At 41.5% G+C, this 16455-nt stretch overlaps 1 protein-coding gene across 3 annotated transcripts in view; it reads right to left on the minus strand.

Moving 5' to 3' along the window:
• Positions 1–698: 698 nt before the first annotated feature.
• CDK14 (cyclin dependent kinase 14) overlaps positions 699–16455 on the minus strand; it is a 505344-nt gene continuing 489587 nt past the window's right edge. For all 3 annotated transcript variants that reach the window (XM_084618492.1, XM_084618493.1, XM_084618494.1), the window contains one exon: positions 699–5068. The gene's annotated coding sequence lies outside the window, so the exon portion shown is untranslated. The remainder of the gene's footprint in view (positions 5069–16455) is intronic.

A 16455-nucleotide genomic window follows, 5' to 3' on the forward strand; every position in this document is an offset into this window, starting at 1 on the left:
AGAGTGCTTTTTGCTGTAGTTCCATTCCTTAAAATATAATTGTTTTCAATTTGTATAGCTCGTAAAGAAATTGTTTATAGATGGCGTTTGATTCCAGTTGAGATCCATCATATTTTTGCTTCTAGAGAGGGGCTCTGTTGGAGGGGTTCAGAGAAAGGGGAACGTATTTGCACACGTGGTGATTATTAAAAAGATTCATCTTACGTCAAAACGCCAGCTTCCCAGGGATCCCCTGACCTGCTTACATAATGCTCCAGTAAAGGATCCACATTTTAAAGAGAATGACAAATTAATATCTTTTTTATGGTTAGCAGCTAGACTCAGGATTGCACATTCTTGGAAATGTGGGACCCCTCCTGCTCTGGAATTGTAGTATAGTAAAATATGCACTGTCCTTGTAATGGAAAAGACTCCACAACAAGTATGTACACAAGAGAAGCACCAAAAACAGGATAAGTATTTAGAAATTTGGCCATCCTTCCTAGCATACTCCCCAGCCAGAATCTTTAGTCATGTTCTTTCAATATTAACTTGATCCTAAGTAGGTAATGTACAGTGAAGTATATTAATGATTTATTGTAATGTTGCCTTAACAAAAAGTTTTTAAAAAATGTTCACAAGCACTATCCTTCTCATTTATCTGCAAAGAAATTTGTACTGTGTGGTAGTTCTACAGAGCAAGCACCAAGGAGAGAAGAGAGATTCTCTACCCTTTATTCAATATCATGTTACAAGAAAACAGTTACAGCTGACAAACCATTACATCTTTCATAATACAGACAAATTACAAATTGTAACAAATGTCACATTTATTTTACTGTACTGTTTACTATGCTGCTGTTCTGAAGTATGTGTGTGTATTTATATATATATACACACACACATAGACACACACATATATAATTACATTAACATTGTTTTCACGTACCAAACCCCTGTTAAAAAGAATGCCTCTTACTGAATCATACAAAAAGCCAAACTGAAGTTGGTGAGTGGGTATTTTGTATGCAGCACTGTCAAAATGCAATTTTGGGGTGGGATTTTTTAGTGCATCCTCTTATTTTTGCTTATGTGAAAAAAATGCAAGGCAGTAACATACAGTTATGTCCACCTTTATGTTGGTAGGGGAGATTATTGTTATAGGTGGCAAAACCACATATTTCTATTTATATGGGATGTCAGTAGTTTGCCCCCAAGTATGTACAGCCTAAACATCATTTTATATAAACAAAGGTTACAAAACCAATAATATTCACAGAGGAGTATTTTGTATAGAAGCATAACGTAGAGCACTGAGAACACGTTTCGTCATGTGTGCACTTACAAAGAACACACTGAGGTGTATTTCTCCCACCGATCAGTGGGGAATTGATTATTGTAATGTCCTTGAGCATTAGTGGGAGTTCCCAGTGTAAAGTTCTCCCTCACACCAAGGGCAAGAATAGACCCCAATGTCTGCAGCATTGCAGATAAGCGTTTTCATGTGCTGCATGAACAGATTTGCTATCCTAAACCACGCTTTTCTGAAACCCACCCACCACCCAATCCAGGATACTATGCAGTGATGTAATGTTGATACTATCATAGTGCTAAGGGGTCCTGATTAGTGCTGTGCAGCGCCCTACTGGGTATGGTTCATGTAGGATTGAAGATCAAAGCCAGCTGGAGATGGTAACATATATGGTTAAGTTCTATGAACCTGAACTTCGAAGAAATCCTCCCTTCCACAGATCAGCCCCTCACCACCTCTCCTTTCCCCTCCACCTACTATTAATATTTTTATGGAGCTACGACATGCCTTTGAACTTTTACTGGCCCACTGCCACGCCCCTGGATTTTCAGGGATGTCAGGCAGCTGCCCCCCTTCCCTCAGGAAAAGCCACCACCTCCCCTCAACATCAGAAAGAATCTTCAAAGGACCAGCAAGGCGGTAGAAGGGAAATTATTCCACTGTTGCTGCCAGCCATGGTATTATTGACTAGGGGCAGGTAGCGTCCCATAGCTTCACAAACTATTGTGCTCGAGGGAGTAATGGCCATTCCTACCCATACTAAGCAGCTAACCCAGGGCTTGGGAGTGTGAAGTGCTACCTAACGTGATGCAGCGGCTGATAGCAGGATTCTTTCCTGGCTCCTGCTTGTCTCTTCAAGAGCCAGTTTGCCTCCTCTTGCTTCCCTGAGACCCTTCTAGCTTTGGGGGTCAGCAGTGGGCCTGTGCAGTGCACCCTGGAAAGTATTTAGAGGGAGAATGGCCAGCCAGTACTTCTTAGGGGAGCAGGGGAGGAAACACCCAGTTTCAGGATGCTGCAGCAGGATTGTTTAGTCTTCCAAAGAGAGATCCAACGTTTAGTTGGGGTTCCTAATTGATGGGTATTGGAGGGTGACAACTCGCTAAGTACAGGCTGCTCTGGAAGGAGAGGGAGGGGGAGCAGAGCTGTACAATCACAACCACCCAGGGCTAGGGAGCACAACCACCCAGAACTCAGAGCCCTATCTGCTGTTGAGTGGGTTTGAGGAGCCGTGTGAACCTTTTCGAAGTCTTACTCCCAACCCCATCAGCTGTCTGAATGCAAGCTGTCCGTCCATGAAGACAAACGCTCACATTTCAGAACTTCCTCAAGAGAATAATAAATCTGCTAATGAGCTCAGGCCCACAGTGTTCAAACTTGGGTGTTTGAAGTTAGGTGTGTAAATAAGTGACCTGATTTTCAGGAATACCGAGTTCCCAAAATTCCACTGGGAGTTCAGAGGTGTGCTCAGCCCCTTTGAAATTTGAGTCACTTTCTATTTAGACACCTAAATCTAAATTCACATACCCAACTTCAGGCACTCAAATTTGAACATTTTGGCCATAACCATTAATGATTGCAATGGTTGTTTAAAAGTGGGAGAGAAGAGAGTGATATACACTTGATTTAAGCAAATGCTATGCTTGATTTACCATGGATAAGTAAGGTGCTAGACTTGTATCCTTCCGAAGGGAACAGTTTGGGGAATTACTCTCTATATCAAACCACCAGATGTTTCACGGAGAAGCATAATTGCTCACCTCCCTATTTAAGCTGACAAAGTAAAAGATATAGGACTAAGGAACTACCCTTATTTTCCTAATTGAAAGCTTTATTACGTTTTCAAAAATTCTTCAGATTTTTGAAGTAAAGCCTTTCTTAAAAAATAGCTAATTTCAAACATCAAATTGCATATGATTTAAGTAGCAAAGATAATGTACAAAAGATTTTTCTCTAAAAAATAAAATTAAACATGTAACTCAAAGCAAATGACATATAAGGCAATTTTAGTTTGTGATGAGTTTGAAAAGTTCAGTGGGCTTGCTGCTTATTTTTTCCACCTCCTGTCCTTGTAAGTACCGGAATGAATTTGTAGTAAGTTTTAAAATAGGATTGTGATTTAAGTAGCTTTCATGTAGTTTTTACAAGTTTCTAAACGACAGAGATGTCACAGGGGGCATATGGTTTTAATGACTGTGCAACTATTGGGTATATTTTCACATCTTAACTGTGTTTGAAAGTACAGAACAATGTTCACCGTAGTTCATAAAAGGAAACCTCTACTGGTAGCTTTTGGACAATCCAGGGTTTGCCTTGTTGGGTGTTCTTTCCTAGTTCCCAACAGAAACACTGCTGAGTTTAATAAAGGGGCAGTAACCCAACTCTTTCCCCCTTTCCCTCCAAACAAAACACTAAATGCGAAACCAATGTGGTTTTTGGCAGTTGATGCATCCAGGAAGCAGAGGAACTTTACGTTTTCAATAAAATAGTCTAACAAGCCCTTCTGTTTAAGCACCGTTATAACTCAACAGCAGGATTTGCCCCATTCCCAGTCTCTCTGAATTCAAAGTTTCATACATTAGGGCAATCATATTCCACAAGTTCCCCTCAAGCCCTGCCTCCCCAATCCAGGGGAGCTGGGGTCTCCTTTTTTTAAAAATGACATGACTGCACTGTTTGCCAAGTTTGCATTCGAGTGATTCAGTCAAAAAAGAACTTAAATACACAGTAGCTGGTGGCGTCCTCCAATCGGATTAAAATGTCTAAGGAAAGTAAGTGAAAGTGCTTTGGTGTGGAACAGCAAACCTTTTAGATCGGGGTGACTTTTCATTTTGCTTTCTAAGAAGCAAAACAACAAAGGTAGTTTTAGTGGCTCCTTCAGCAAATACAGTTTCTGTACCCTAGCGTCTGTCCTAAAGTAAACTCAATTCTGTCTCATGCTCTTTTTGTTTTCTTTTTCAGAAAATATCCCAGAAGTTAAATAGGGTGTGAAAAAAGTAAGTAAAGATGGAGCCAAGACATATAAAACGTATTTAAAAATCTGTATTAGCGAAGGGTAAGGAATTCATCACTGTATCCGTTAGTATAGTATGTCCTGTCATTTTTTCTTCACTGCAGGCCTATTTTGTAAAGTGGCATGCTATGCAGCCTATGCAGAATAACCAAATGCTGAGTTTCTAAATAAACATGCAATTATTTCCAGGTTTAAAAAAAATGGATGTGAACATTCTGAACAGTTAAAAATCCACTCTAGGAATAATGGCAAGACACTGTACTTATCCGTCAATCTGAGGACTTGGGCTTGTCTAGCTAGAAATAGCCTCCCTACTGGTTGAAAAATATGTCCAACTCTCAAAGAAAACACACACTTTTATGCCACTATTGGGTTTTATGCACAGACATTACTGAACAAGCGTGAACACCCAATGTGTTGTCTTAACGTATTTAAGACCTTGCTGGTGAAAGCATAAAAATCTTTACAAAGAGGCTGTGCTGCAGTGGAAAATCAAACAAAATCAAATGCAAAAGGCTGAAAAGAGTACATCCCATGTACCAGTAAGCAAAAGCTAAATCTTCACATAGTTCTCTGAAATCACAAGGTATCCAAATGCGTGCAAGGTTTTAAGTAAATTGCAGGGAAAAACTGGGTCTTGCCAGCTTCAGTTTTCTTTTGAATGAAATCCACCAGAGAGAGAAAAAGGAGACAGGGCCACGGTTCCTTCAAATCATTGGTCCTCTCATTAGGTTTTGTTTCCCTCCTGTAGAGTGGTGAGCGTAATCCTGTAAGGACAAAATAGATATTATAAGCAGTCTTATGACTTGCATCATTTTATGATTTCTGAACCTAAAAAATATGTTTGCCCAAAGCCAGCCCTCATTACTTTATTACTCCCACTCTAACCAAAATACTACAAACACAAAACATATTTAGATGAGGTGTCTCAACAAAGCAGCAAACCTAAAGCAGTGATCCCCAAACTTTTTCTGTTGCACCCCACCTTACCCGTAATGGAATCAGCCACGCCCCCATGGGAATCACGGTCAGAACCAGGCCAAGGCCTTACTCAAAGTCCGGGAAGCGGTCGGAAGTGGAGTCTTATCTGGGGCCAGTACCCGGGGTTGGGAGCAGAGCTGTGGCTGGGGCCAGAGGCCGAGCAGAGCTGGGAGCAGAACGGTGCTGGGTAGTGCTCCCTCCCTGCCCCCCGTAGGGGCTGGCCCAGGCCCCACCGCACGTGCCCCTCCGAATGTTCCTTTGCATTCCCCAGGGGGGCGCGCCCCGCAGTTTGAGGACCACTGCCCTAAAGCCAGCATTTTCCAATTGGGTGCCTAAACTGAGGTGCCCAAGTCCTTATTAGGGGATCTACCTAAAAGTGGCCTACTCTTCAGATGGGCCATGAGCACCACCACATTCAATTGGGAGTGTATACACAGGTATACATGGTACCAGACAGCTGTCTCTGCAGGAGATGCTCAAACCCTAGGCAGGTAAAGAGGAACTTGCTGCTTATTGGTGTAGCATTTGGAGTTTATAAGCTATGTCTGCTCCCTTCCCTTGCTGCTTCTCCTGTACTGCACCCAGCAGTTGCCATAAGGACCATTCTCCTCTCCTAACCAAGAACTGGGCAGCTGAGGCTGATCTGCCTGATAAACAGATTCCCTCAGACTTTGCCCAAAAACGGAGTTCACTTATACGTAGGTATATATAGCAAATAGCTCTGTAAACTCCACCTGGTAATGATAAACACCCAGGAACACAAAACACTCATTTTTATTCTGGTGCTTTTCTAGCATATGTATGTTGTAATCATTTCCCTAGTTTTATCTTTGAATCATGCCAATGATTTCCATTTCATCAAACTAACTCCCAATTACTGATTCTGAAAAGATGGCTTGTGATCATTCTGCTATTTATTTGGGGCCAGCCAAACAGATGGAGGACCCGGAGGGCATGATCCTGAAGTATTAAAATAAAAATCCCATTGACTGTAATAGGAGCTATAACTGAGTAAGGGCTGTAAGAATCAGATCCACTGGAAGGATTTAAGTTTTGTCACTAGCACTTTTAACCTTCAAAAATCTCCAAATGGATTTCTGTACAAGCCCTTTGCTGATGAAGATCAGGAATTCTGTAATTACTAAAGACAGGTTCGAAATACAGATATAATTTTTAAAACAACTGGTTTTTCCAAAAGATGAGATTTGAACTATGGGCACTTGTTACACTTTTAAGTGCAATTGCAAGGATAGATTGACAATATACAAGAAAACAGCACTTAAAAAGGCAGTTACGTAAAAATATTTATCAGACTTAGAGCTGTGTTGGAATTAGCACCTCCTAAAACTCCACAAATCAAACGGTAGGCGCCACAGACTCCAGTCTATAAGGACCTCATTTCAACACCAGGAAAGAAACGATGAAACAACTGCCTGAAAAACTAATGCAAACTGCAGCTTCAAGCATAAGACTTTAATTGCTTTTTTCATCAGAAGTAGCTTAAACAATTTCCACCTTTTGCAATTTCTCTCTCTCCACCCATGCCAGGCTCATTACCACAGTCCCTGAGTGCTCCTCTCCCTCCCCATTAAAACTACACAGCACCTGAGCTGGATCAACAAGAACACATTATGAGTGGTGTGTGGCAGTCAGTGTCTTATGGCCTCTTGGCTTTTGTTCGACCATCTCTGGAGTCCTATGTGGGTTGTTTTCCAATTGCCTTTGTGGTTCATTTTGGACACCTACCAACACTTTACTCCAGGCATCCACATGAAAATCCCACTCTTTTGTTGGCTGCTGGTTACGGTTGATGACTCAGTAACTCTTGTTTTAAAAAACATATTGAAGATGACTTCTCTAGCTGACACTTATGTAAGTTTAGCCAAAAAAAGAAGCGCAATATTTTGGGGGTTCAAAATTTCACTAGTGCTCAATGGTGACATTTTGTTGATAATATTCCCCGAATTCCAAGTTTTCATAAACTAACACTGCTTAGTGGAGACCCCCACCATCCTCTAAGGAAACAACTTATAAACAGGAAGATATATAGATCAGTGGGGATAGATGGGTCTCTACCACCTTGGGTTTATATGCTGCACCCCTAACTTTGGTCTGGTTGGCCTGCTGATCCTGGAGCTGCTTAAAAAATGTCATTGCAGGCAGAGAACAGCTGGCCATACTATAGGGGTAAACATATAATGCTGGAGTCCCGGGACTTGGTATAACAAGCAAAGCAGACATCATCCAATATGAATGGCAAAATGATTGGGACATAAGACAAGACCCTGTCCAGATGCTGCTTTTCAAAGTAACCAGATCTGGGATAACAAAGCTTGAGTCTCTGGCATTTGTAACAGAAGAACAGAGAAAGAAGTTTCCACTAAGGGCACAAACTGCTCTTTGCCACAGTGAACAAACAAAAACTTTCCCAGTGACACTAAAGATTTCCAGTTGCAAAACACCTAAATTCTCCAAGCTTTGGCTCTCCATGTAAAACTGATCAGACACAGACAACTGTCAAATGAAGGGCCAAGATCTGAGAGATCGGGGCCAGCTCTAGGTTTTTTGCCGACCCTAGCTCCGAGAGCGCAACTGCCCAAGCAAAAATAAATAAATAAAATGCCGCCCCTGGAATTGTGCCACCTCAAGCACGTGCTTGCTTTGCTGGTGCCCAGAGCTGGTCCTGAATGAGATGCTACAAGCCCTCTGTGCCATGCCACGCACTCTTCATTCCCTGGTGACATTAATGGAATTTGAGGGTGCTCAGTAGCTCACAAACAGATGTTCAGCACTTCACAGAAACAGGCCAGCCGTTGTGGAGAACACAAGAACCAGGGGTCACCCAATGGAATTAATAGGCGGCAGGTTTAAAACAAACGTAAGAAAGTAATTCTTCACACAACGCACAGTCACCCCGTGGAACTTGTTGCCAGCTGATGTTGTGAAGGCCAAAGGTTCAGAAAAGAATTAGATAAGCTCAGAGAGGATAGGTCCATCAAAGGCTATTAGTCAAGATGGTCAGGGATGCAGCCCCATGCTCTGGGTGTCCCTAAGCATCTGACTGCCAGAAGCTGGGAAAGAGCGACAGGGAATGGATCACTCGATGACTACCTGTTCTGTTCATTCCCTCTGAAGCATCTGGCACCAGCCACTGTCGGAAGACAGGATTCTGAGCTACATGGACCATTGGTCTGACCCAGAAGGGCCATTCTTATGCTCTTATGCTAGCACAAATGATTTATGACACTAAACAGCAGAAGCTGCCAATTTACGTGCTGGGAAACACTGACAGCATCATTTTGGTTACAAGATGGAATAAGGACCGACAGTGGTGATTAACATGTGGAGTAATGTTCAAAGCTTTCTATAGAGGCTCCTTTGTTTTTCTGCTGTGGCGCTGAATAAGAACCCTCCGAACTGTTACAGTGCAGTTCTCCCATCCCCAGCGCTGACTGCTTCGGAGACACCTTTCCTTTGGCTTTCAGGTTGGGATGGAGTCATTCCGAAAGGGTTACTGAAGAGCAATGTGGTCCACGCTGCCCCCACCCTTCAAGCACGAAACATCGAAGACCCAAGGCTGTTTCTGAACCAGGATTCTCCACACAATACCACAGCACAATTCCCAAGCTCCTTAGCAATTCTGCTTTTGCATGTAAAAAAAAGAGATCCATTTTAGAAAAATCCTCACTAAAACTGCTTATTTTTTTTCTGATCATACAAGTCAAAGTTTTGCTTGGTGACTTTGCCGATCGTGTGTATGGCCCCTGGTCACAGCTTTGCTTATAAAAGCATAAGCTGTAAAATGGAATATTTACAATTTACGATTTCCCAAGAGCAAACAAGGGCTCTTTCAGATCTCCTTAAAATACCTTCTGACATGAAACAGACTGCCTTAAAAATGAACTTTTATTTTTGCACTGCAGGATGAGGCAGTTTAGATTTTCATAACATCTCTATTAAAAATAATAAAAGATTATAAGCCAGTTAATGATGCATCTGAAATATTTAATGATGCAAATCAAGCCATGTAATTCTATGTAATTGTAACTGTATGAAATTCTGTGCTGCATACACCCTGTTTTGTCATATAATTTATTAATCCAGCTTAAAAATAAGCAATGAATAACTGTATAATATTGCAGCTGTTGATGTAATAGCAACACTATTAAACGATACAAAAGCTTTGTATTTTAAATATTAATTCTAAGTTTCAAGGCCTGGGGCAAGGGTGGGATGACTAAGAGGCCAACACTTCCTGAAGATTTTCTTTTTTTTAATTTATAAAAGGAGAGTTCTTCCCTTTAAAAATATTTATCTCTGGTTCCCTTACAGGCTACTTTTGGCAGCCTCAGCATCCTTCTCAAGGTGCTATTAATTAGGGAGCAAATTATAAAATGGGGTAGAGCTGTGCTCATGCAGAGTCCTTAACATGCAAAGCACACTCCGGGTACAGTTCTATTTACACGGCTGACTGTTGGCACCACTTTAGACAGTTTATTCCTATGAAATACGGTTGTAAACACAAATGCAACCGGATAACCAGGGGAATACTGCATTTCCTGGAAGGTGAAATATACTGGCAATTTAAGACCATCAACATTAATTTAAGTCCCCTCCCCATATTAATATACCCAGCTATTACTCCAACAAATTGTAGAATATTAACAGATAATACATTTCTTTCTTGCTTATTTTTTATTCATCTCTGTACGAGTGAAGCTATTAAAACAAATATATTATCGATAAAATTTGTATTCCGGTAATATCTACATACAGCTCTTTGCTATAAATGTTAATTAATTGGATCACCAATACCCATAATGCAGCTTTATTCTGACCCGCATGCCCTATGAACTAGATTTTTTGGGGATTCAGTTTTCTTAAAGCCAACTGTCAGCATCATGTGATGGAAGAGATGAAAAATGAAAATGAGCATTCCTGCTGTGCAGGTGAGTGACCTGTGGGAGACAGCTCTGCCGGGCAGGATTTTTACACGTACCAGACGACACAGACCAATTGATGAGATCATCGTATACCTGCCACCAACTAGGCTCAAGAGACTAATTAGAGAGAGTACTGCCTGCACAGGCACCCCATTGACACCTAATTTGCTCAGCCAAAGCCTTTGGGGAGAATGTATTATCTCTGCAGCTGCACTTCATGCATTTCTGATTGGAGGCATAAGCAAGAAGTACTTCATCACTCTCTTGAGCAAACTGAATGTATAAGCCCTTAAGTGCTGAATACAAGCAAACAGAGAAATTAAATCAGGACAGCCTCTTACAAATGCTTCACCCCCCTCAAACATAGGTACATATACATACATTATTTTAGCTCTGTCTATATGCACACACATGTATATACATAGCATGTATAAGTACGTGTATGCATAAAGGTATGTAAAACATACATATTTAAACATTATATAAATACATATTTTAAAAAATACAATTTTTATATATTACAAGGTACTTTGTTTCTCAAATCGATTTGCACTGCGGCAAGTTTTAAAAAGAATTATTGTCGTATTTTATAAAAAAAATTATTTGCAGTATTGTTAGCTTACGCCTTCTATTTATCCACAGGCCAGGATCAGTACAGACAGCCGCCTGTTAGGTTTCTTTACATATCTTCAGTGGCATTAGCTCAGAGGTGAAATAAGTGATTATTTCAGTACCGATTGTAGCTCATTTGTAGGCTTCTCTTCCATAGGCTAAACCATACAGCTGGTTTGTTGAGGAATACTATTCACAGAGGCTAAGTATATGGCTACTCAAAACTGGTTTCTCCTGGGCTTTAGTTTTATCCAGTTACTCCATGCTCCTGCAATGCACTGGTGAGCCAAGTCTTAAGGCCAGGATTAAAAATTTATTTTAAAATAGATTTTTTGATTCTAGAAATAAACTATGATTTTTCCAAACTGGCAATGTTTGTAGGAACTATTTTACAGCAGAATTTATTGTGCAATTCTCTAGTTCACACACCCCAGAATTCAAACAAAAAATGGCAGTCTCTCACCACCTCTCAGCTAGATCTATTAGAACCGTGCAGAAATGAGGTCTCTTATTTCCAAGACCTTGTCTATACACTTGCACCAGTTTAAATCTGTGTCTTGAATTTAACTAAATTGGTGCCAACTCCTGTGTGGACACTCTCAAGTTGGTTTAAGAGTGTCTATGTAGAATTTTGCACCAGTGTAACTAAATTGATTTTAAAAGAGATTTTAGCTAAATTGGTGCAAGTTGTGTGTATAGGCAAGGTGTAAGCCCTAATTTAACCAGCCATATTAGGGCAGTGAGACTCAGCCTTTTTCATAAAATGGATCACACCTTAATACAGACGGTATCTCCTCCCATTCTGTCACACAGGCCACATCCCTTCCAGATCAATTTATATTTATTTGTAGCTGTCTTTAATTGTAGCTTATCAAGCTGGAAACAAACTGAGGAGCTAGCGCTACGTGATCAGCCAGTGTGATACAGAAGATTTACTCATATGCTATGAAATATCATCAGAACCATGCTCGTCAAATAAGTAAAATGTTTTCTGAGGCATTTTATTTACTCTTCTATATGTGTCTTACTTCTTTACTGTGTTCATTTGCTAATTCACGAGTCTCTCTGATTTCAGTCCCAAATAGAAAAATATTGCTGCATATTCTAAACCACGTCCAAAAACCCTAAGTTAGGAATATTAATAAAAATGTAGGCAGTGTCTGTTTTTCATAGTTCCTGATCCTGCAGAGAACTTTGCCTGGGATACTTCCTGCTCCCACACAACATCCCTCATTCAAGCACCTGAATGGAGATCACTGCTGGATCGAGATTTGGTTCTGTTTACAACTAAAAGACCGAGTAAATGAATTGCCAGGTATGAAGAAGTAAACTCAACCAGAAAAAAATAAGAGTACTAACATGGAAATAAATAGGAGTATTCAAATATCAATGCATTTAAGAAAATAGCAGATAGCCACCAATAGGGTTGTCACCTTTCTAATCCCAAAAAAGTGAACACCCTTGCCCCACCTCTTCCCCGAGGCCCTGTGCCCTGCTTACTCCATCCCCCCTCCCACCATTGCTAGCTCTCCCCCACCCTCACTCCCTTTCACCGGACTGGGTCGGGGGTTGGTGTGCTGGAGGGGGTTCGAGGTGAGGGCTCCGGCTGGGTGGTGCTTACCTCAGGCAGCTCCAAGAAGCGGCCGGCATGTCTGGCTCCTAGGCGGAGGGGCCAGGGGACTCTGCGCACTGCCAGTACCCGCAGGTGCCAACCCCACAGCTCCCATTGGCTGTGGTTTCTGGCCAATGGGAGCTGTGGAACCAGCGCTCAGGGTGGCATGCAGAGCCCCCATGGCCACCCCTGCGCCTAGGAACTGGACATGGCGGCTGCTTCCAGGAGCCATGCGGAACAAGGGCTGGCCGGGAGCCAGCCTTAGCCCCGCTGCACTGCCAACCAGACTTTTAGCGGCCCGGTCTACAGTGCTGACTGGAGCTGCCAGGGTCCCTTTTCAACTGGATGTTCCAGTTGAAAACCAGATGCCTGGCAACCCTAGCCACCAAGGATAATGGGCCTATTAGTATGCTGCAGTGGACAGGGCACTAGATTGGGACTCAAAAGACCTGGTTCTGTTCTTGACTCTGCCACTGAATAGATGCATGATCTTGGGCAAGTCACTTCACTTCTGTGCGTGTCTGTTTTGTTTGGTTAGATTATAAACTCAATGGGGTAAGAACTGCCTCTTACTGTGTGGTATACAGTACCTAACACAATGAAGTCCTGATGTTTATTTGTGACCTCCAGGTGCTCGCATTATATAACAATAATAATGAGGCAAAAATCCTGGATCTGAACAGCAGCAAACTCTGAAGTATGTGTTTGAAATCCTAACCCAGATCTGACTATGAATTTTGAACCTGTCATTATAATAGTCCCAATCAAAGCCCTAGATATTCTTTAACTTTAGATTGTCAGAAATCTGAATCCAGATGTTGTAGCTTGGATGCTGTACAATACCTATTATAATGGAGGTTTGATACCTAACTGGGACATCTAGGTGCTATAGTAATATAAATAATCTCTTAGAACAACAAATTTAGGGAATTTTTGCACTCAATACTCAATTACAGAATACCTTGTACACAGATCTCTCAAAACTCTTGCACATTTGTTACTGGACAAAACAAAAATGAGTTAGCATTTTATTCACTATTTTTGTTTTCACTAATATTTGGTAACATACTTTGTAGTTTATCTTTTAACCTTTGGGTGGCTGTGGTAACTTCCAAGCTAGTTGTTTCTGTGAGTCTTTCAGCAAAAATTCTCTACTACCCCACACTGGCCACAGCTGTATTTTTTTTTTCTTTCCTTGAGTAGAGAACAAAGCCCACAAAGCCTTTTTCAATTACCATTTGAATAAGGCTTCACATGAAAAATGGCCAGGAAGGAATCTACTATACCTCTTCCAGTCTTTGAGAATAAAATAGAGTTCTCTGCAAGTGAGCTCTGGGAAAGTTAATACTTCAGACAGAAGTACTACAAAGATAGTAGTCTTAGTGAGTTCAATATAGTTTGCAAGCAGAGTCATATGAACCTTATTTTAAAAAAGAAAGAAGCTTAATAGCTCAGTCATCAAGATTTTGGAACACATCAAGAATACAGAAATATTGGTACCTCTTCTTTCACTAGAATGTGCTTTTCAAACCAGACAATGATGGGCCAAATTCTTACAACTTCTTCCATGCTCCTGTTTGTTTTTCCGGTTTCAGCTCTGACCGTCAGCCCTCAGGCATGACACTTACAATAATTTATTGACTTGTCACCTCCGAGATTGGGCCCAATAAGATCAGTGGGCAAAAACTCACTCACAGACATTTATCCCCACAGTTGTATAGTAAAACTAAGGAACATAACCCGAAGAGCTTGCCACGCTTTTTCTTGTCATCTGCTTGGTGGCAGTCTCCTCAGTACTGCAAACATTAGGTCTCTTACCCTTATGTTTGCAAAGAAAACCTGCCAAAGGGAACCATCTGCACATAAACTGATGCAATGTTGTCTTCCTGCATTTGCGATCAGACAGCCACAACCAGTTGCTCTAGGATGTGTTTGTACATGGTGCCTAACACAGTGGGGCCTGATTTCAGTGGGGGCATCTCTGTATTACTGTAAAACAAATAAATAATAATAAAAGACGTGAGCTGCCCACATTTATATCAACGTGCTATTTAATGCTGATGCCTAATTAGAATGACTTAAAAGCCAAGGTGGATTTAAAAAAAAAAAAAGAAGCCTTTACTGTTGTTCATGCTAATCAGAAGAGGTTGGATTTAACAGAACACAAACAGGAAAGACCTATGAGGTCAGTGGTGTACTGCCTAAAGTGCTTTGGCTGCTCCTGGGTTGAACCTCTCTCTGGAGGTGTGGAATATATATGAGAGAGCAGATGGGAGAATTCCTAGGTGCACTCGATAAGCCAAACAGAATGGTGGGAGGGACTGGAAGCTTTAGCAGGAACCACCAGCCGAGGGAGCTTTAACAGACTCATTCTTCAACTAAAATAATTTCTCATAGCTCACCACTTGCTGCAGGCTTCCATTTTCTGCAAGTCTGACTTCCTGACTCGCAAACAATGAATTCTTTTCAGATACGCAGAAATATAGTGAAATCTGTCTTAACTGATTCCTTAGCGGCAAAAATTGGTTGCATAATGGAGAAGGGCTACTAATAAAGGAGGAGCAGAACTGAACTCAAAAGGTTGGAGGATATTTTGGGATGGTCTCTTATGATAGGATATTGCCTAATAAAGACAGCCATTTTGTACATGCTTCAGGAGAGCAGAGAACAAGATGGGACTGAGGGCCTATGCAGTAGATGGAAATTTTGTTTTGTTTTGTTTACAGACTGATTCAGTGGAATGGCTTCTCTCATTTTTCTGACTTATCAACAATTACTCAAGAAGTAGGAGTATAATAGTTGTGTGCTTAAGGGATCAAGAAGCTTCAAGATTAATTTAATTAACAATTCAGAGACTTTCAAAGGACCAGAAAAACGTTTAAGTTCTCTGCAATCTAATTTCTAACTGCAAATGAACAGTGTAAACCACTGATGGGCAACCTGCAGCCCATCAGTGTAATCTGATTGCGGGCCGCGAGACATTTTGTTTACGATGACCGTCCGCAAGCACGGCCCCCCCCCACAGATCCCAGTGGCTGTGGGTTGCCGTTCCCGGCCAATGGGAGCTGTGGGAAGCGGTGGGCTGCAGGGATGTGTTGGCCGCCTCTTCCTGCAGCTCCCATTGGCCGGGAACGTCGAACTGTGACCACTGGGAGCTGCGGGGGGCCATACCTGTGGACGGTCAATGTCAGCAAAATGTCTCGCAGCCCACAATCAGATTGCCCTGATGGGACGCATGCGGCATGCGGGCCGTAGGATGCCCATCACTGGTGTAAACCTTACACTGTAAGGCCAAAGGTCAAGGTGAACAGATTGAGTATTCATTCCTCAATCCAAATTTCATGAATGAAACGTACTGAATTTCTATAAATGCCTGTCAGCTGACTGATCTCCAGTGTTACACAACACTGGAATTGTGTAAGCGTCTTTGGAAGTACTTACATTTGTGAACACACTATTTGTCTGCCTCTGAACTGAAACATCACAACTGGCTAACAGTCTCAAAGCTTCATGAAGTAATGTTTGTGGTCATCACACAGATAAAAGACATCAGTACAGAGAAAAAGTTCTGGTTTTCCTATTGATAGTTCCCCCCCACTGCCCTCAAGCATATTTTGTCTATGTGTTCTGTGAAATGAAATGTCTACATAGAGCACTCTGCAAAAACATGACTGCATGTTTATATCTGATTAAAATCCTCTGCAAATTTATATGCAAATTAGTCTGGCCTTTTGGTTCCAGGGAAGTTGCCAGTACAGGCTGCAGTGCTGCCAAGGTTGTACACTGCTAGAGTAAAGGTTTCACAATCTACTGTGTAAAATGCAATATACGTTAACTGCATGCTAGATGAGCTGTTAGCATCCACCTCCTTTGAAAAGAAGTTTAGGGGCCACATTATATGAAGCTCCAGTATCTTACAGGTAGTTAAAATACGGCATTTTGCATACACATGATCAATATATTCAATTTTGCTACATGGTTAATCGATGTTCTTAGAGCACATTTA

This window comes from Lepidochelys olivacea, assembly GCF_965140295.1.
Source record: "Lepidochelys olivacea isolate rLepOli2 genome assembly, chromosome: 2".
NCBI lineage: Eukaryota > Metazoa > Chordata > Testudines > Cheloniidae > Lepidochelys > Lepidochelys olivacea.